Source organism: Syngnathus scovelli, chromosome 1, assembly GCF_024217435.2.
Source record: "Syngnathus scovelli strain Florida chromosome 1, RoL_Ssco_1.2, whole genome shotgun sequence".
Taxonomy (NCBI): domain Eukaryota; kingdom Metazoa; phylum Chordata; class Actinopteri; order Syngnathiformes; family Syngnathidae; genus Syngnathus; species Syngnathus scovelli.
The window spans coordinates 262,490-284,803 of NC_090847.1; the positions used below are offsets into that span (position 1 = coordinate 262,490).

At 48.0% G+C, this 22,314-nt stretch overlaps 2 long non-coding RNA genes and 1 pseudogene across 2 annotated transcripts; all 3 read left to right on the top strand.

The window, feature by feature from the left end:
- The first annotated feature begins 240 nt into the window (after window positions 1-240).
- Window positions 241-2,584, top strand: LOC125989913 (uncharacterized). The gene is made up of 4 exons (XR_007488748.2): window positions 241-379; window positions 557-727; window positions 873-950; window positions 2,478-2,584. It is a non-coding gene; the product is annotated as an uncharacterized lncRNA (long non-coding RNA).
- Window positions 2,585-7,837: 5,253 nt separating this feature from the next.
- Window positions 7,838-17,237, top strand: LOC125989837 (janus kinase and microtubule-interacting protein 3-like; annotated as a pseudogene).
- Window positions 17,238-18,010: 773 nt separating this feature from the next.
- Window positions 18,011-20,350, top strand: LOC125989935 (uncharacterized). Its single transcript, XR_007488754.2, has 4 exons — window positions 18,011-18,153; window positions 18,331-18,501; window positions 18,647-18,724; window positions 20,245-20,350. It is a non-coding gene; the product is annotated as an uncharacterized lncRNA (long non-coding RNA).
- Window positions 20,351-22,314: the final 1,964 nt, after the last annotated feature.

Below are 22,314 nucleotides of genomic sequence, written 5' to 3' on the forward strand. Positions count from 1 at the left end.
ATCTATTTGGAGTGTGCGCCATTATGTCAATGCATAACAACTGTAAGTCTACTAAACAAAACAGCGGTTGCTATATGACGTCTGCCACGTCGTGGTCACGTGACGCGGACGTGACGTCGACGCCTACTTTACATCCCACCGATCACAGGACCCCTCGGCTGCATAACCGCGCCCCCTTCCCAACCAATCGGATTTGCTATACGCGAAAACGACGCCAATGGGCGGGCTCTTCCGCCAGAATTTAAATCCGTGGGCGTGGCTCGCAACAGGAAGTAGGAAAATGGCGATGTTGACAAAGACACAGCGGATGGTAACATACGACTAACGAGAGAAATATTTTTATTTTCTGCTTGCAACTGGACCGTCCAGAGCGTACACGGTAAGTACAACTCATCGTTTTTAAAAAGAAGTACTTTTGTTGCCCTGAAAAGCGAGTGAGTGTGGCGTTTGGGGGGAACGTCGAATTTCGACGATTCTTTCTGGTCAACGGTTGTAAATGATTGCGTTGATTAAAAAAGAAAACTTGATGTAACTCTACTTTTAACTGCCGTTTCAGATAAGCGGGTATTACGTCGCAGTCATGTGCCGCGGATATGACGTAATTGGCTGAACTTCCACCAAAATTCAAATCTGTTGGCGCGATGGCCGTGAGCCACTGAGCAACGACGAATATCAACAGAAATATCTTTATTTTCTGCTTGCAACTGGACCGTCTACAGCGTACACGGTAAGTAACACTCATTGTGTTTAAAGAGATTTACGTTTGTAATAGCAACGTGTAGCTGAGGCGCTAGCAGAAGTGTAGCCGCGTTGCGTTGTACGTGTGAATATTGGTCCAGGCGAAATGTTAATGTTTAATTTCATTCCTTTAGGTTCCACGGTGTTTGTTGGCTGCAAGTTTTCCACTGCAAGAAGAGGCTCGTATCATTGACCAGGAGCGAGCTACAACGGTGAGTAGCCATAACATTTATGTTAAACACTTCCTATTTCATGTCTAACAGTACTTGATTTAACAAATAACCATAAATAAATACAGTGTGGGCACTGAAGTTAACATATGTGATTATACTGCCTAATCTGTCACCGAGTATATTGTTGCAAAGTAATATAAGATCCAAAGTTGTAATTCAGAATAGTTTTCAAAAGAAGGCCATTAGAATTATATACAAGTCTGATTACCCTGAACATAACAACAAGCTATTAATTAAATCACAAATTCTTCAATTCAAAGATTTGGTAGATTATCAGAATAATAATGTCTAACAGTAATTGATTTAACACATCACGATAAGTAGATTGAGTGTGGGCACTCTCAAGTTAACATATGTGATTATACTGCCTAATCTGTTACAGAGTATGTTGTTGCCAAGTAATGTAGAATAGATCCAAAGTAGTAATCCAGAATAGTTTTGAAAAGGCCATTAGAATAATAAACAAATCTGATTACCTTGAACATAATAGTTAAGTGTTGAATATGTCCTATGAAGTCAAAATTTGGCACCATCATGTGGTGAAATTTGGAATTGCATCACATCCAATTTTGCCTGGGAACAAACAGATTAAATAAATCTTAGACTTAAATAAGCCACTCCTTCTCAAACAAGTAAACTCTGCCCATTTTGCGCAGTAGATGGTCTGTTAATATCTAGTATTTATACAAAGTCATAATTTAAATTGCTTTTAACCTTCATTCATCGCTTCAACCAACATTACTCGCTCTTATTACCAACTTGTATCGATTTAACTGAGCGTTTAATACTTCCTATCAGGTCTCAAGTCAAGATTTGGCAAAATACAATTTCAGCAAATCCAATTTTGCCAGGCAACAAAAAGAGATTAAATAAACTAAATAAGTCTTCTTCCCATTAAATAAATCAGAAAAGTCTGTCTTGCAACCAGTCCTCTTCAAACAAGTAAAGTCTGCCCGTTTTGTGCCGTAGATTTTGTGTCTATGCCTAGTATTTATACAAAATCATAATTTAAACGACTTCATTCCTTCATTCACTTTGGAAATTTGGAATTGCAGCAAATCGAATTTTGCCAGGGAACAAAAATAGATCAATTAAACTAAATAAGTCTTCTTCCCATTAAATAAATTAAAAAAGTCTGTCTTGTAACCAGTCCTTTTCAAACAAGTAAAGTCTGCCCATTTTGTGCCGTAGATTTTGTGTTTATGCCTAGTATTTATACAAAATCATAATTTAAAGGATTTCATTCCTTCATTCACTTTGGAAATTTGGAATTGCAGCACGTCAAATTTTGCCTGGGAAGAAAAGTAGATTAAATAAATTTAATAAGTCTTACTACTTCCCAATAAATAAATTAAATACGTCTTACTTGTTCCCACTCCTTTTCAAAAAAGTAGTTTAAAACGAGGGCCCTTCACTCAACCTTTAACCTCAACACCGCACGTCACATTGTGTTGTATCTGTGAATGTTGGTTGTGGCCAAATGATAGTTTTCTTTCATTCGTTTAGGTTCCACGGTGTTTGTTGGCTATATGTTTTCCACTGTCAGAAGGATGAAAATACAAAGTACAACGCTTGGACGTGGGCGACGACGTCACCGGTGAGTCCTTCCTTCCTATTTATTTACCTTCTAGGTGCTAGGTGCCGCACTGAACAACATTATGCCGCACTGAACAACATTATGCCGCACTGAACAACACCATGCCGCACTGAACAACACCATGCCGCACTGAACAACATTATGCCGCACTGAACACCATGCCGCACTGAACAACACCATCCCGCACTGAACAACACCATCCCGCACTGAACAACACCATCCCGCACTGAACAACACCATGCCGCACTGAACAACACCATGCCGCACTGAACAACACCATGCCGCACTGAACAACACCATGCCGCACTGAACAACACCATGCCGCACTGAACAACACCATGCCGCACTGAACAACACCATGCCGCACTGAACAACACCATCCCGCACTGAACAACATTATGCCGCACTGAACAACATTATGCCGCACTGAACAACATTATGCCGCACTGAACAACATTATGCCGCACTGAACAACATTATGCCGCACTGAAAAACACCATGCCGCACTGAACAACACCATGCCGCACTGAACAACACCATGCCGCACTGAACAACACCATGCCGCACTGAACAACACCATGCCGCACTGAACAACACCATGCCGCACTGAACAACACCATGCCGCACTGAACAACACCATGCCGCACTGAACAACACCATGCCGCACTGAACAACACCATGCCGCACTGAACAACACCATCCCACACTAAACAACACCATGCCGCACTGAACAACATTATGCCGCACTGAACAACATTATGCCGCACTGAACAACATTATGCCGCACTGAACAACATTATGCCGCACTGAACAACATTATACCGCACTGAACAACATTATGCCGCACTGAACAACATTATGCCGCACTGAACAACACCATGTCGCACTGAACAACACCATGCCGCACTGAACAACACCATGCCGCACTGAACAACACCATCCCGCACTGAACAACACCATGCCGCACTGAACTACACCATGCCGCACTGAACAACACCATGCCGCACTGAACAACACCATGCCGCACTGAACAACACCATGCCGCACTGAACAACACCATGCCGCACTGAACAACACCATGCCGCACTGAACAACACCATGCCGCACTGAACAACACCATGCCGCACTGAACAACACCATGCCGCACTGAACAACACCATGCCGCACTGAACAACACCATGCCGCACTGAACAACACCATGCCGCACTGAACAACACCATGCAGCACTGAACAACATTATACCGCACTGAACAACATTATGCCGCACTGAACAACATTATGCCGCACTGAACAACACCATGCCGCACTGAACAACATTATGCCGCACTGAACAACATTATGCCGCACTGAACAACACCATCCCGCACTGAACAACACCATCCCGCACTGAACAACACCATCCCGCACTGAACAACACCATGCCGCACTGAACAACACCATGCCGCACTGAACAACACCATGCCGCACTGAACAACACCATGCCGCACTGAACAACACCATGCCGCACTGAACAACACCATGCCGCACTGAACAACACCATGCCGCACTGAACAACACCATGCCGCACTGAACAACACCATGCCGCACTGAACAACACCATCCCGCACTGAACAACATTATGCCGCACTGAACAACATTATGCCGCACTGAACAACATTATGCCGCACTGAACAACATTATGCCGCACTGAACAACATTATACCGCACTGAACAACATTATGCCGCACTGAACAACATTATGCCGCACTGAACAACACCATGCCGCACTGAACAACATTATGCCGCACTGAACAACATTATGCCGCACTGAACAACACCATCCCGCACTGAACAACACCATCCCGCACTGAACAACACCATCCCGCACTGAACAACACCATGCCGCACTGAACAACACCATGCCGCACTGAACAACACCATGCCGCACTGAACAACACCATGCCGCACTGAACAACACCATGCCGCACTGAACAACACCATGCCGCACTGAACAACACCATGCCGCACTGAACAACACCATGCCGCACTGAACAACACCATGCCGCACTGAACAACATCATCCCGCACTGAACAACATTATGCCGCACTGAACAACATTATGCCGCACTGAACAACATTATGCCGCACTGAACAACATTATGCCGCACTGAACAACTTTATGCCGCACTGAACAACATTATGCCGCACTGAACAACACCATGCCGCACTGAACAACACCATGCCGCACTGAACAACACCATGCCGCACTGAACAACACCATGCCGCACTGAACAACACCATGCCGCACTGAACAACACCATGCCGCACTGAACAACACCATGCCGCACTGAACAACACCATGCCGCACTGAACAGCACCATGCCGCACTGAACAGCACCATGCCGCACTGAACAACACCATGCCGCACTGAACAACACCATGCCGCACTGAACAACACCATGCCGCACTGAACAACACCATGCCCCACTGAACAACATTACGCCGCACTGAACAACACCATGCCGCACTTAACAACACCATGCCGCACTGAACAACACCATGCCGCACTGAACAACACCATTCCGCACTGAACAACACCATGCTGCACTGAACAACACGACGCCGCACTGAACAACACGACGCCGCACTGAACAACACCATGCCGCACTGAACAACACCATGCCGCACTGAACAACACCATGCCGCACTGAACAACACCATGCCGCACTGAACAACACCATGCCGCACTGAACAACACCATGCCGCACTGAACAACACCATCCCGCACTAAACAACACCATGCCGCACTGAACAACACCATGCCGCACTGAACAACATTATGCCGCACTGAACAACATTATGCCGCACTGAACAACATCATGTCGCACTGAACAACACCATGCCGCACTGAACAACACCATGCCGCACTGAACAACACCATCCCGCACTGAACAACACCATGCCGCACTGAACTACACCATGCCGCACTGAACAACACCATGCCGCACTGAACTACACCATGCCGCACTGAACAACACCATGCCGCACTGAACAACACCATGCCGCACTGAACAACACCATGCCGCACTGAACAACACCATGCCGCACTGAACAACACCATGCCGCACTGAACAACACCATGCCGCACTGAACAACACCATGCCGCACTGAACAACACCATCCCGCACTGAACAACACCATCCCGCACTGAACAACACCATGCCGCACTGAACAACATTATGCCCCACTGAACAACAATATACCGCACTGAACAACATTATGCCGCACTGAACAACATTATGCCGCACTGAACAACACCATGCCGCACTGAACAACATTATGCCGCACTGAACAACATTATGCTGCACTGAACACCATGCCGCACTGAACAACACCATGCCGCACTGAACAACACCATGCCGCACTGAACAACACCATGCCGCACTGAACAACACCATGCCGCACTGAACAACACCATGCCGCACTGAACAACACCATGCCGCACTGAACAACACCATGCCGCACTGAACAACACCATGCCGCACTGAACAACACCATGCCGCACTGAACAACATTATGCCGCACTGAACAACATTATGCCGCACTGAACAACATCATGTCGCACTGAACAACACCATGCCGCACTGAACAACACCATGCCCCACTGAACAACATTACGCCGCACTGAACAATATTATGCCGCACTGAACAACACCATGCCGCACTGAACAACACCATGCCGCACTGAACAACACCATGCCGCACTGAACAACACCATCCCGCACTGAACAACACCATGCCGCACTGAACAACACCATGCCGCACTGAACAACACCATGCCGCACTTAACAACACCATGCCGCACTGAACAACACCATGCCGCACTGAACAACAACATGCCGCACTGAACAACAACATGCCGCACTGAACAACAACATGCCGCACTGAACAACACGACGCCGCACAGAACAACACGACGCCGCACAGAATAACGCAATACCGCACAGAACAACACCATGCCGCACAAACAGTTTTAGATAATATTACGTCGCAGTCATGCGACGCGGACATGACGTCAATAGGCGGAACTCATGGCAAAATTATAATCCATGGGCGTGGCTTGCAACAGGAAGTAGGAAAGCGGCAATGCTGGCAAACAAGACACAGCGGTTAGTAACACGACGACTAACAAGACAAATATTTTTGTTTTCAGCTTGCAACTTGACCGTCTAGAGCGTACAAGGTAATTACAACTCATTGTTTTGAAAAATATGTTTTTTTGTTGGCCTGAAAAGCGAGGCAGTGTGGCATTTGGGAGGAACGTCGAACTCGGCGTCTGCTTCCAGCCACAGACGCCAAATTTCGACGATTATTTCGACTGGTCAACGTTTGTAAATTATTGCGTTGATTAAAAACTTTATTTAACTCTACTCTTAACTTTGCCGTTTCAGATATGCGGGTATTACACCGCGGAAATGACGTCAATAGGCTGAACTCTGGCCAAAATTCAAATCTGTGGGCGCAATGGCCTTGAGCGAGACAACGGATACAAACACGACGATTATCAACAGAAATATCTTTATTTTCTGCTTGCAAGTGGACCGTCTAGAGCGTACACGGTAAGTACAACTCATTGTGTTTTAAAAGATTTATGTTTGTGTAGTTTGCGTTGCGTTGTATCTGTGAATGTTGGTTGAGGCTAAATGTTAATGTTTAATTTCCTTCCTTTAGGTTCCACGGTGTTTGTTGGCTGTATGTTTTCCACTGCAAGAAGAGGCTCGTATCATTGACCAGCAGGAGCTACAATGGTGAGTACCCCTTTCGTCGTCCATTTATGTTAAACACTTCCTGTTTCATGTCTAACAGTACTCGATTTAACAAATAACCATAAATAAATACAGTGTGGGCAGTCAAGTTAACATATGTGATTATCCTGCCTAATATGTTTATCACAAATATGTCACTAATATGTTTATTTGTTTATCACAACACCTTTGGACCTTCAGCAATCGATTATTTCCCTTCATCTACATAGAGACAGAACGATGGTGTCTTAAACATCTCATTCATTTCACCAAATAACTTCACGCAGGTGGATAACGGCCGTCTCGGTCACGCTATGTTGCGTGATGCAGTTTTGAAGAACCAAATGCATTTATTCAATGAATAAGTCAAGCTAGATCTATGTTTATGATGTTGTACGTTACGGTACCGATTGAAGTTGAGTCCGAAGCCAGTGGAAAACAGCGCTGCGTTTGTGCTCTCCAGGTACAAATGTTGTGATCTCTGACTGACGACCGGGCGAGACTCGAGTAAGAGATGTCCAAACGAGCTCCGGCAGGGCGGGTCAAGGCGGAGCGAACGGACGCCTTTCAGGCCGCCAATGACGAGCTGAGAGCCAAACTGATGGACGTCCAGTTAGAACTTCAGCAGGAGAAGAACAAGGTGAAAACCTCAACAGACAGACACTGCCTTCCTCCCTGCCTGCTTCCCTGCCTGCCTCCCTGCCTGCCTCCCTGCCTGCCTGCCTCCCTGCTTGCCTCCCTCCCGCCCTCCCTCCCTCCCTCCCTCCCTCCCTCCCTCCCTCCCAGTTTCCCCGATGTAGATTTGACATGCGTGTGCCATGACTGTGTCAGCCTACGTCAACAAATGCACCGAGGACGTCAGCACCACTAAGAATATCATCACCCGGGGCAACCAACGACCCTGGATGACTGAGGAGGTACGTCAAACGCTACGAGCGCGGAACTCTGCCTTCAAGTCTGGCGACAAGGAGACACTGAGGACAGCGAGAGCCAACTTGAACCGTGCCATCAGGGTAGCGAAGCGAGACCACAGTCGAAAAATTCAGGATCGTTTCCACGACGCCAACAACACCAGGAGTATGTGGCAAGGCATACGGGCGATTACAGACTACAACTCACCCTCCCCCCCCGGTGGGTGAAGTTGATGCTGACTTTCTAAATGGTCTAAATAACTTCTTTGGGAGGTTCGAGGCACTAAACGGCACTCCAGCAGTTAAAACTGTCCCCCATCAGGAAGAGGAGGTACTCTGCCTTGACTCCGCCGATGTGTTGAAGACCCTGAGGAGAGTCAACCCCCGTAAGGCCCCTGGCCCCGACAACATTCCTGGGCGTGTGTTCAGGGAATGTGCAAGTCAGCTGGCTGGGGTCATCACAGACATTTTTAACACCTCGCTGGGCCAAGCCACAGTGCCAGCGTGCTTTAAGACTGCCTCCATCATTCCGGTGCCGAAGAAACCTCAAATCACCTCATTTAATGATTACCGGCCTGTTGCACTGACTCCGGTCATGATGAAGTGCTTCGAACGGCTGCTTAAAGATCACATTGTTTCCAGACTCCCCCCATTATTTGACCCGTTCCAGTTTGCCGACCGGCAAAACCGCTCCACTCAGGACGCCATCTCCTCCGTTCTTCACCTGAGCCTGGCTCACCTGGAGGAGAAGAACACCCATGTTCGGATGCTGTTCCTGGACTTCAGCTCAGCGTTTAACACCATCATCCCACAGCATCTAGTAGGAAAATTGGAACACCTGGGCTTCAACACCCCCCTTCGCAACTGGCTGCTAGACTTCCTCACCAACAGACCTCAGTCAGTCCGGGTCGGACAGAACACCTCTGATGTCATCACCCTCAGCACAGGCTCCCCTCAGGGCTGCGTCCTGAGCCCCCTGCTGTTCACCCTGATGACACACGACTGCGTCCCCAGGTTCACCACCAATCACATCGTGAAGTTCGCAGACGACACAACGGCGGTGGGGCTCATCAGAGACAACAACGACCTGGACTACAGAGAGGAGGTGGAGCAGCTGGTGGGCTGGTGCAGAGACAACAGCCTGATCCTGAATGTGGAGAAGATGAAGGAGATCATCGTCGACTTCAGGAAAAACCAGCCTCACCACGCTCCACTGATCATCAACAGCTCAGCTGTGGAGGTGGTCAGCAGCACCAAATTCCTGGGGGTCCACATCACAGAAGACCTCACCTGGACTATGAACACTACGGCACTGATCAAGAGGGCACAGAAGCGCTTGTACTTCCTGCGGAGGATGAGGAGAGCCCACCTGCCCCCACCCATCATGAGGACGTTCTACAGGAGCACCATAGAGAGCATTCTGACAAGCTGACTCTCTGTGTGGTGTGGAGGCTGCACCGCCTCCGATTGGAAGAACGTGAGGAGAGTGGTGAGGACAGCAGAGAGGATCATAGGGGCTCCTCTTCCCTCCATTCAGGACATTTCATCTCAGCGCTGCATGTCCCGTGCCCGTAACATCATCAATGACCCATCACACCCCCACCATGGACTGTTCTCCCTGCTGCCCTCTGGGAAGAGGTTTCGCACAATCCGCTGCAGGTCCACCAGGTTCTGCAACAGCTTTTTCCCTGCTGTCATCAGACTGTTGAACATTAGAACTGTTGAGCTCTAAACTGAACTCTGCATCACACATTCACAGAACTGTACTTTATGACACTACGGACCTCTATCTTGCACTATCTCGCACTACCAACTTTACTGAACTTGTGTAAACCCTTTAAATAGAAGTTTAATACATGGTTTAGCATTCCTCTGCACACTCTTGAATACTGTTTTGCCTACTTGCACTATTGCATAATTAGCACTGCTGCACTTTATACTTATTTGTAATATATATATATATACAGTATATGTATATATATATTTTCATAGGATATGTTACTTCTATTCAACTGCAATATCACTACTTTGTTGTAAGCCGTGTGCAACGAAATTTCGTTTTGTATGCACCATGTGCAGACAAGATGACAATAAAGTTTGTCTAAGTCATGTCAGGTCAGCTGTCTGGAGAGAGAGAGAAGTCAGGACCTGCGGGCGGAGCACCACCGTGCCACCGCCGCCATGACGGAACTCAAAAGCAAACTCCATGAGGAGAAGCAGAAAGAGTTAGCCGTTACCAGGGAGACATTACTGCGGCAGCATGAAATGGAGCTGATGAGAGTGATCAAAATCAAAGATGGAGAGATCCAGCGACTGAATGCCTTGGTCCTCAGCCTGAGGGACGGCTCCATGGACAAGGTGATCCGCTCAATCCGTGTCTGACTATCCGCACGCCACGTCGGGCTCCGATGCGGCCGCTACCGTATTGTGTAGCTTGTCCTCAGTAAGCGTCGCGGCGCTCCGTTGCGGTCTCAACGGCCCGATGTGGCGCAATGTCTGCTCAGGTGAGGAGCGGGGGCGCTTTGCTGGCGGAAGTGGAGGAGACGCGGCGGTGTCGGGAGACCGAGCGGTGTCGCCTCCACCAGGAGCGCGGAAGAAGCCCTGGCAGCGGCCCAGCAGGCCTGGCAGTCCCGAGCGGCCGAGCTCCGATCGGCTCATCACCAGCATCGGGAGGAGCTGAGCCGAACCAAGAGAGACTGCGAGAGGGAGATCCGCCGACTGGTAGGACTGATCAGATGCGCGGTGCGTGGCTATGTTCCCAATTTCGTTGTATACCTGCAGTGCAATGACACCTAAGGCATTCTATTCTATTCTATTTCACAAGAAGAAAACGTCCGGTTGCTCGCTTCGCTTTTGTCACAGCAATGGTGTTCTAGTCGATTCAAGATAAAAATTGGCCGGTTGCTCTCTTTGTTTTTGTCACAATTCTGGCAAATGAGTTTGCCCGCCTGCCTGAGCGCTCCCCGTTTGTACATCCAGATGGATGAGATCAAGCTGAAAGACAGAGCGGTTAGTGTTTTGGATAAATCCCTGGGGCCGGCCACGTCCACCGCCTTCAGCTGCAGACTCAGGCTGCCGAGCAGCAGATCGCTGCCCTGAGGGATTCCCAAAGGGCGGGCCTAAACTACCCTGGAAGTGGGGTCAACGGCGCTACTAGCAATCCTCTTCATAGCGTAAGCCACCTCATCACACACTTGCAGTACGCATGACTTAGTTCGTTGCTGGAGGAAGGTAGCACAAAAACAGTTTTGAACTTTGAACGAGTGGTTGTGTGTGTGTGTTGCGGGGCGTTTTCAGTCTCAGGAGGATCGGGACACGCGAAGGTTTCATCTGAAAATCGCTGAGCTCAGCGCAGTCATCAGGAAACTGGAGGATCGAAACGCCCTGCTTTCTGAAGAGCGCAATGAACTGGTAATTTATTGACGGCACGCTTGAAGGTTTGCGCTACGTTTGATGCGCGCCATCCAGCGAGGCACCCATTGCGCTTGCTTATTAGTTGAGCGGCGCGGCGAGTCGGTTGCCTGGTAGATGTCTTTTATTGGGAGCCAAAGCCACGATTCCGTTCAAACCGATGCAAAAGGAATGGATACGTTCTGGCCCGCGTGTTGTGCGTCTTTCGCATCCCACACTTCATGCTTGCAGCTTAAGCGACTGAGAGAAACAGAAAGCCAGTTTCTGCCACTCCTGTACAAAAACAAACGCCTGAGCAGGAAGAATGAAGAACTCTCACTGGTGCTGTGTCGCCTTGAAAACAAAGTGCGCTTTGTCACCCAGGAGAACGAGGAGATGGCAAGCTTGGTAAGTCGACGCGGACAACGGCGGCGTGCCAACAGAGTCCACTGCATTTGTGTTCCACAGAGAAGGCCTAGTTCGCTCAATGACCTGGAGCGCGGTTGCGGCCAGCAGGACGGTGAAATGGAGTTCCTTCAAGTTGTGGAGCAGCGGCACATCATCGACGACTTGTCCAAGGTCTTCAGGCAGGTGACTCGGTGCACGTACGGCAGCGCCGCGCTCGCTCGCTGTCGCCAGGAAACCTTTTCCGTCCAAAGCTTGGCCGGCGGCCGCCATCCAAAAAATTGGCCCCTTAAACTCCGACCTTTCAAGCAGGAGCATTGTGCGCACGCGTTTGAACACGCTTTAGACTTGTTTTGCCGTTTTCAGCAGCTCAAAGCTCCCGTTTTGTCAGCGCCTTTGCCACTCGCTGTGCGCTGAAAACGACGGACTCGCCCGGCTGCTCAGCCCGTCAACCATGAGCCGCGAGCGCGACGTCATTGTCCGTAGGCAGCTAGTGGCAAAATGCACCCTGTTAGAGTTGCGCTCGCTCCAACTTATTTTGCAAGAACCACACGGGAGACAAGTAAGTTCTTTTGGACACCTGCAGGTGGAGAGTCCATCCGTTGTACGAATGAAGTCTGACTCTCGGCTCCCGCACGAGCATTTTTATTAAGAGAAACAGGGTGGGTGTAAGAGTGGATTGAATAGAGAAAGCCCTTGACCTCTAGTCAAAACATAGCAAGGGATGTTTTACGACTTTGTGTAGGAAGGGATAAGCGATAGGGATAAATAAGGGATAAATAATATTATTTATTACAGGTTGCAGTCAAAGTCAAAGCAACATAATCATACGATAAAGATAATCTGGAAAACCCTGACACACCCTGTAGTTGTCACTTTTGGAAAAGACGAGCGTCCCTCCAATCATCGCCGGTGACGGGTTTTTCAGGCTCTGGAGACAGGAGCTCATGTCAGAAATGTCATCGTGAGTCGCGTTTGTTTCTGCGCCGGAGCCGTTCGTTCCCTTTGCATCCAAAGAATCTCAAAGGCGGATTATTTGTGTCGACAGGAGAGAGATTTGCTGCTACGATACCGACGTCGAGAATCTCTGAGGAGGAACAAAGCGTGAGGTCCTGCAAGGTGAGTCTGTTTGTTTGCGGCTGCTTGGTGTTGCGCAAGATGAAATGGCCTTTTTCTCGCTATCGTTCCTCTCGTCGATTCATCGTGAGGTGTCGCTTCAGTTTGTTCAGAGAGATGTTTGCTTCCGCGCCCGCAGGTCATCGAAACATTTTACGGCTACGACGAAGACGTGTTGGTGGACTCGGACGGATCGTCCTTGTCTTTTCACACCGACAGAACCCCCGACACGGAACCCGAAGAGGTAGCCCGCCATTTCTGCCAGCGTATTGGCGCCAAACATTCCTCTTCAGCCTGGAATCGGACTCGTCTTTGCGTCGCGGGTGCTTTGTCGCCGGTCTGACTGATTCTGGTACTAGTGCTGTGTTGCATTGGTGTGTGCATGAGGAGGCGGAGCTTCGCTACCGCCAGCTGACGCAAGAATATCAAGCGCTGCAACGAGCCTACGCTCTGCTAGCCCAGACCAGCGGAGGGGACTACGACGCCGAGAAGGAGATCAAGGTGGCGCCCCTTCCCGCAACCCCCGGCCGGGTCGCAGCCTCCCCGTTCTCACCCAGCCTCGGGTGTTCTCTGGTCTGAAAGGAGGAGGAGGAGCCTCCCTCCTCCTCCTTTCAGACCAGAGAAAAGCTGATGGTAGTGTCAAACGCACCTCTTTCAATAATCACTCTTCCCTTAAATATCTACGAAAGTTATTTAATTCTCTAACATGTTCGGAGTTACTTTTTACGCGGCCCGTCAAAAGGGGAAACGGGCCTGCGCCCTTCAAATAATTAAATTACTTTCAGTTCTACACCAAACCGATAATCCGATTCAAACACTTCCGTTAATTTATTCAGACGAAGCAAACTTTCAAACGGATTGAAATTCACTCGTGTCTCAAATAACTACGAAAGTTATTCAATTCTCTAAAATTGTCTGATGTTACTTTTATTTATTACGGTCCTATGTTATACCATAATAACCCCCTGCACATTAATCAAATTGTCAAATCAACCCCGAACCATCGATTGTACATTCAGTACAAATCAGCGCACAACAAAGTAGATGAATATACACAACACATTTATTGAAGAAACATGAAATAGAATTACAAATCTTAATCACTCCAGAAACCGAACAATTTCACCCACTGATACCCGTGTTAATAAAATCATTCAATCCCAGAACAATTCGATTGCAAAACACAGTTCATGAAAGAGGGAATCAATTTTTAGCCAAGCAAAGAAATCAAGAAGTAAAAATCACATTTGTGCTTCTCCAAACAATTTATGTCACGCCACTATTCTCATAGTGACGGGTCCCTTGATCGAATTGACTAACAATATTGCTTTAAGCTGTTACAGAATACATTTTTAGCCAAGCAAAGAAATCAAAAAGTAAAAATCACATTTGTGCGTCCATGCGTGACTCACAATCCGACACCGTGTTCCTGTTTTATTTCTATTTTAACTTGCTTAGCTTATTTTGGCCCCTTTTTTGGTCTCATGTTTTGGTCTGGCGCCATCTTTTGGACAAATTTGGAATTTCAGCTCTGCCAATTTATTCCTGTGAACAATCCATATTTTACCATTTGCACCATCTCTTCCCCCCATGTTACATGACAGTAGAAATGGGTCACTATCAAAGCAGAGTAGCAGATCTGGAGTCAGCGCTGAAGCAACAAGGACAGGTAAGCTTATCAATGAGCACACCTTTTTCTCAGACAAAATAGCTACATTCTTCAGTCACTCATTCGTCTGGCATTACTGGACCAACAACCCCCCCCCCCCCCCCCCCCCCCTGAACGTGGCTGGGAAAATGTGGAGAAAAGCAAATGTCATTTTCCAGTCAACCAAAGAATTTGTGGATGAAAATGACACAACATTCCAAAGCTGTCCACGCGTTTGTCTCTTCTAGAATGTCAAGTGGGTGGAGGAGAAGCAGCTGCTGCGTCAGAGCAATCAGCAGTTGGCCGAAAAGGTGACGGAAAGAAAGGCGCTGGGCGGAGTCGCTTGGCGTCACACCCGTCCGGAAGCCCCGCAGATGAGGTCTGACTGTCTTTTCAGGTCAGGCGGATGGAGGCGGAAGAAGCGCGTCTGAAAGAGCACATCCAGGATATCCGAGACCAAAACGAACTGCTTGAGTTCCGCATCCTGGAGCTGGAGGTGGGAAGACTCGCACAAGCGTTTTGAGGCCAGAGATGTGACGGACGGACGGACGGACGGACGGACGGATGCATGCCTCTGCCTTTCAGGAGAGGGAGTGGCGCTCCCCCGTCTTGAAGTTTCTGCAAGTCCGTTTCCCAGACGGCCTCAGCCCTTTGCAGATCTACTGCGAGGCCGACGGCGTGAGCGTACGTAAGGCGTCCCTCGCAACCCTAACCTTAACCTGAGGTCCCAGAACACCTTACATTGCTCCTTGCGCCTTTCCCCAGGACATCGTCATCAGTGATCTGATGAAGAAGCTGGACATCCTGGGCGATAACGCCGTAAGTGTATGTCGAACTCCTTATGTTCGCACTCCACGAGACTCGGCGGCTCAAATGTGACTTTTGGAAGGCTTTGCGCTGAAAGAACCTTGTTGACGCTGTGCCTTTGGGCTCTTGCAGAATCTCACCAACGAGGAGCAGGTGGTCGTGATTCACGCCAGGACCCTTCCCACCCTAGCCGAGAAGGTAACGCGCACGTCCACGCACGCTCTCGCATTCTGCTTATGTGACAGCAGCCTTTCCTCAGTGGTTAGAATACATCAAAGTGACCAAGTCAGCACTGTGCCCCAACAATTCTGACCTTGAGCTGTGCTAGGATATGTTCTGCAACCAGAAGGGCTACCTGGATGAAGAGTTGGACTTCAGGAAGCGTTCCATGGACCAGGCTCATAAGGTAAGCCGCCCTCAAATCTCCCGCCGGACTACTGATGGACGAGGATTGCGGCCCAGAGGATCATGGAGCTGGAGGCCATGTTGTACGAGGCGCTACCGCAGCGGGACTGCCCCGCCACGGACGGCGAAAAAGCCAGCCACGCTGGCGTGAATGACGTGCTGACGGCGGATCAGAGACAAGAGCTTAGGAGCGCCGTGGACCAATGGAAGCGAGCCCTGATGTGGGAGTTGAGGGAGCGCGACGCTTGCATCCTCCAAGAGAGAATGGATCTGCTGCACAGCGCGCAACAGGTAAGGGCCCAAAGCCAGCCCGGCACTTACTTGCACGCTTACTGGCTTTTGAAGGCTACTTTCCATTTGTCCGTCCTAGAGGAACAAAGAGCTGAAAGAATTCATCGAAGCTCACAAGAGACAAATCAAACAATTGGAGGAGAAGTTTCTGTTTCTCTTTCTAGTCTTCTCCTTGGCCTTCATTCTGTGGCCCTAACACCAGCTGGTGAGTGAGCTCCAGCGGCACCGCACTCGACACCTCCGATACACTGCCAGCCGGTCTCAGACGTTGGCAGACGCTCCGATGCCGACGTATACCCCCCGCCACGGTGACAGAGGCACCGCGTCACACCGGCGCTCATCCAATCAGAAGGCAGGAAAGGCAAATTCACATGCAGGGCACTCTTGAACCAGAAGAGAGCGCCACAAAAAACGGTTGTTGCCCCAAACGCGCACTAAAAAGGGTCAGAATAACAAGAGTCCCACCGGCCAGCCGGGGCCACCCGTCCATCCATTTCTTCAGGGGGGGAAAAAAATTGGAGTCACCGGTGAGTACATTTTGCATTTAGCTCTGCTTTTCTGCTTCTGTCTTCAAGTGTGTGGCATCCTGCGACCAAAGATTCAGCCAACCCCAAAGCGGTTGACCTCAACGTCCCACCACCATTCCTACCAGAGCAGGTGACGTGATGCTTTGGACATCCTTCCGTCTCAGATGCCCAAAAGTACTCTTTGCCACATCTGCGGCAATACGGTGTCTTTTCAAAGGTGCAAATAAATCCAGCGTGGGCGGAACACGCACGTCTTCGGTTTTTCCCGCTTTGTTTGTGTGACAGCTGTTGTGAAAATTTTACACAAATAAAGTTGTATAGTACAGGTTTGGCCAAGCCGCAACTCCCGAACCGCATGCGGCTCTTTTATGTTCATATCAACATTTGTGTGTGTGTGTGTAGGTGTGTGTGTGTGTGTGTGTGGGGGGGGGGGGGGTTGTGCGTGTTGGCTTCACTTGAGTTCAATTTAGTATTTTCGTCAAAAGCGCATGTGGTGAAATTCCACAAAGTAGGATGGGCAAACACATTCCAGTAAACTATTAGTGTCAATTGGGCTCTCGAAATGGCAGGGAAAAGATGCACAGCAAAACGAAAATATGTAGATGAACACAGGACGTTTTTATCAGAGTGGGAAAGTTTCTATTTTTTGTTGAACGTGATGGCAAACCATTCTGCCTGATACGTCAGACCTCAGCGCATTTCAAAGATTCAAATCTTCAGCGCCATGCACTTCAGCTCACTCCATGCTAACATTGATCAGGCGTCGAACCCGCAACATCATGCTTAAGAGGTGGACATGCTAACCAGTGCGCCATTATGTCAACGCATAACAACTGTAAGAACTTCCGCCGGAATTCAAATCCGCGGGGAGAGTTAACTTGTTTAAAAGGGAGTGGGCAGAAGAATTATTTAATTTATTTAAATCTATTTGGAGTGTGCGCCATTATGTCAATGCATAACAACTGTAAGTCTACTAAACAAAACAGCGGTTGCTATATGACGTCTGCCACGTCGTGGTCACGTGACGCGGACGTGACGTCGACGCCTACTTTACATCCCACCGATCACAGGACCCCTCGGCTGCATAACCGCGCCCCCTTCCCAACCAATCGGATTTGCTATACGCGAAAACGACGCCAATGGGCGGGCTCTTCCGCCAGAATTTAAATCCGTGGGCGTGGCTCGCAACAGGAAGTAGGAAAATGGCGATGTTGACAAAGACACAGCGGATGGTAACATACGACTAACGAGAGAAATATTTTTATTTTCTGCTTGCAACTGGACCGTCCAGAGCGTACACGGTAAGTACAACTCATCGTTTTTAAAAAGAAGTACTTTTGTTGCCCTGAAAAGCGAGTGAGTGTGGCGTTTGGGGGGAACGTCGAATTTCGACGATTCTTTCTGGTCAACGGTTGTAAATGATTGCGTTGATTAAAAAAGAAAACTTGATGTAACTCTACTTTTAACTGCCGTTTCAGATAAGCGGGTATTACGTCGCAGTCATGTGCCGCGGATATGACGTAATTGGCTGACCTTCCACCAAAATTCAAATCTGTTGGCGCGATGGCCGTGAGCCACTGAGCAACGACGAATATCAACAGAAATATCTTTATTTTCTGCTTGCAACTGGACCGTCTACAGCGTACACGGTAAGTAACACTCATTGTGTTTAAAGAGATTTACGTTTGTAATAGCAACGTGTAGCTGAGGCGCTAGCAGAAGTGTAGCCGCGTTGCGTTGTACGTGTGAATATTGGTCCAGGCGAAATGTTAATGTTTAATTTCATTCCTTTAGGTTCCACGGTGTTTGTTGGCTGCAAGTTTTCCACTGCAAGAAGAGGCTCGTATCATTGACCAGGAGCGAGCTACAACGGTGAGTAGCCATAACATTTATGTTAAACACTTCCTATTTCATGTCTAACAGTACTTGATTTAACAAATAACCATAAATAAATACAGTGTGGGCACTGAAGTTAACATATGTGATTATACTGCCTAATCTGTCACCGAGTATATTGTTGCAAAGTAATATAAGATCCAAAGTTGTAATTCAGAATAGTTTTCAAAAGAAGGCCATTAGAATTATATACAAGTCTGATTACCCTGAACATAACAACAAGCTATTAATTAAATCTCAAATTCTTCAATTCAAAGATTTGGTAGATTATCAGAATAATAATGTCTAACAGTAATTGATTTAACACATCACGATAAGTAGATTGAGTGTGGGCACTCTCAAGTTAACATATGTGATTATACTGCCTAATCTGTTACAGAGTATGTTGTTGCCAAGTAATGTAGAATAGATCCAAAGTAGTAATCCAGAATAGTTTTGAAAAGGCCATTAGAATAATAAACAAATCTGATTACCTTGAACATAATAGTTAAGTGTTGAATATGTCCTATGAAGTCAAAATTTGGCACCATCATGTGGTGAAATTTGGAATTGCATCACATCCAATTTTGCCTGGGAACAAACAGATTAAATAAATCTTAGACTTAAATAAGCCACTCCTTCTCAAACAAGTAAACTCTGCCCATTTTGCGCAGTAGATGTTCTGTTAATATCTAGTATTTATACAAAGTCATAATTTAAATTGCTTTTAACCTTCATTCATCGCTTCAACCAACATTACTCGCTCTTATTACCAACTTGTATCGATTTAACTGAGCGTTTAATACTTCCTATCAGGTCTCAAGTCAAGATTTGGCAAAATACAATTTCAGCAAATCCAATTTTGCCAGGCAACAAAAAGAGATTAAATAAACTAAATAAGTCTTCTTCCCATTAAATAAATCAGAAAAGTCTGTCTTGCAACCAGTCCTCTTCAAACAAGTAAAGTCTGCCCGTTTTGTGCCGTAGATTTTGTGTCTATGCCTAGTATTTATACAAAATCATAATTTAAACGACTTCATTCCTTCATTCACTTTGGAAATTTGGAATTGCAGCAAATCGAATTTTGCCAGGGAACAAAAATAGATCAATTAAACTAAATAAGTCTTCTTCCCATTAAATAAATTAAAAAAGTCTGTCTTGTAACCAGTCCTTTTCAAACAAGTAAAGTCTGCCCATTTTGTGCCGTAGATTTTGTGTTTATGCCTAGTATTTATACAAAATCATAATTTAAAGGATTTCATTCCTTCATTCACTTTGGAAATTTGGAATTGCAGCACGTCAAATTTTGCCTGGGAAGAAAAGTAGATTAAATAAATTTAATAAGTCTTACTACTTCCCAATAAATAAATTAAATACGTCTTACTTGTTCCCACTCCTTTTCAAGTTTAAAACGAGGGCCCTTCACTCAACCTTTAACCTCAACACCGCACGTCACATTGTGTTGTATCTGTGAATGTTGGTTGTGGCCAAATGATAGTTTTCTTTCATTCGTTTAGGTTCCACGGTGTTTGTTGGCTATATGTTTTCCACTGTCAGAAGGATGAAAATACAAAGTACAACGCTTGGACGTGGGCGACGACGTCACCGGTGAGTCCTTCCTTCCTATTTATTTACCTTCTAGGTGCTAGGTGCCGCACTGAACAACATTATGCCGCACTGAACAACATTATGCCGCACTGAACAACACCATGCCGCACTGAACAACACCATGCCGCACTGAACAACATTATGCCGCACTGAACACCATGCCGCACTGAACAACACCATCCCGCACTGAACAACACCATCCCGCACTGAACAACACCATCCCGCACTGAACAACACCATGCCGCACTGAACAACACCATGCCGCACTGAACAACACCATGCCGCACTGAACAACACCATGCCGCACTGAACAACACCATGCCGCACTGAACAACACCATGCCGCACTGAACAACACCATGCCGCACTGAACAACACCATGCCGCACTGAACAACACCATCCCGCACTGAACAACACCATCCCGCACTGAACAACATTATGCCGCACTGAACAACATTATGCCGCACTGAACAACATTATGCCGCACTGAACAACATTATGCCGCACTGAAAAACACCATGCCGCACTGAACAACACCATGCCGCACTGAACAACACCATGCCGCACTGAACAACACCATGCCGCACTGAACAACACCATGCCGCACTGAACAACACCATGCCGCACTGAACAACACCATGCCGCACTGAACAACACCATGCCGCACTGAACAACACCATGCCGCACTGAACAGCACCATGCCGCACTGAACAGCACCATGCTGCACTGAACAACACCATGCCGCACTGAACAACACCATGCCGCACTGAACAACACCATGCCGCACTGAACAACACCATGCCGCACTGAACAACATTACGCCGCACTGAACAACACCATGCCGCACTTAACACCATGCCGCACTGAACAACACCATGCCGCACTGAACAACACCATTCCGCACTGAACAACACCATGCTGCACTGAACAACACGACGCCGCACTGAACAACACGACGCCGCACTGAACAACACCATGCCGCACTGAACAACACCATGCCGCACTGAACAACACCATGCCGCACTGAACAACACCATGCCGCACTGAACAACACCATGCCGCACTGAACAACACCATGCCGCACTGAACAACACCATGCCGCACTGAACAACACCATGCCGCACTGAACAACACCATGCCGCACTGAACAACATTATGCCGCACTGAACAACACCATGCCGCACTGAACAACACCATCCCGCACTGAACAACACCATCCCGCACTGAACACCATCCCGCACTGAACAACACCATGCCGCACTGAACAAATCCATGCCGCACTGAACAAATCCATGCCGAACAACACCATGCCGCACTGAACAACACCATGCCGCACTGAACAACACCATCCCGCACTGAACAACACCATCCCGCACTGAACAACACCATCCCGCACTGAACAACACCATTCCGCACTGAACAACACCATGCCGCACTGAACAACACCATGCCGCACTGAACAACACCATGCCAAACTGAACAACACCATCCCGCACTGAACAACACCATCCCGCACTGAACAACACCATCCCGCACTGAACAACACCATCCCGCACTGAACAACACCATTCCGCACTGAACAACACCATGCCGCACTGAACTACACCATGCCGCACTGAACTACACCATGCCGCACTGAACAACATTATGCCCCACTGAACAACAATATACCGCACTGAACAACATTATGCCGCACTGAACAACATTATGCCGCACTGAACAACACCATGCCGCACTGAACAACATTATGCCGCACTGAACAACATTATGCCGCACTGAACACCATGCCGCACTGAACAACACCATCCCGCACTGAACAACACCATGCCGCACTGAACAACACCATGCCGCACTGAACAACACCATGCCGCACTGAACAACACCATGCCGCACTGAACAACACCATGCCGCACTGAACAACACCATGCCGCACTGAACAACACCATGCCGCACTGAACAACACCATGCCGCACTGAACA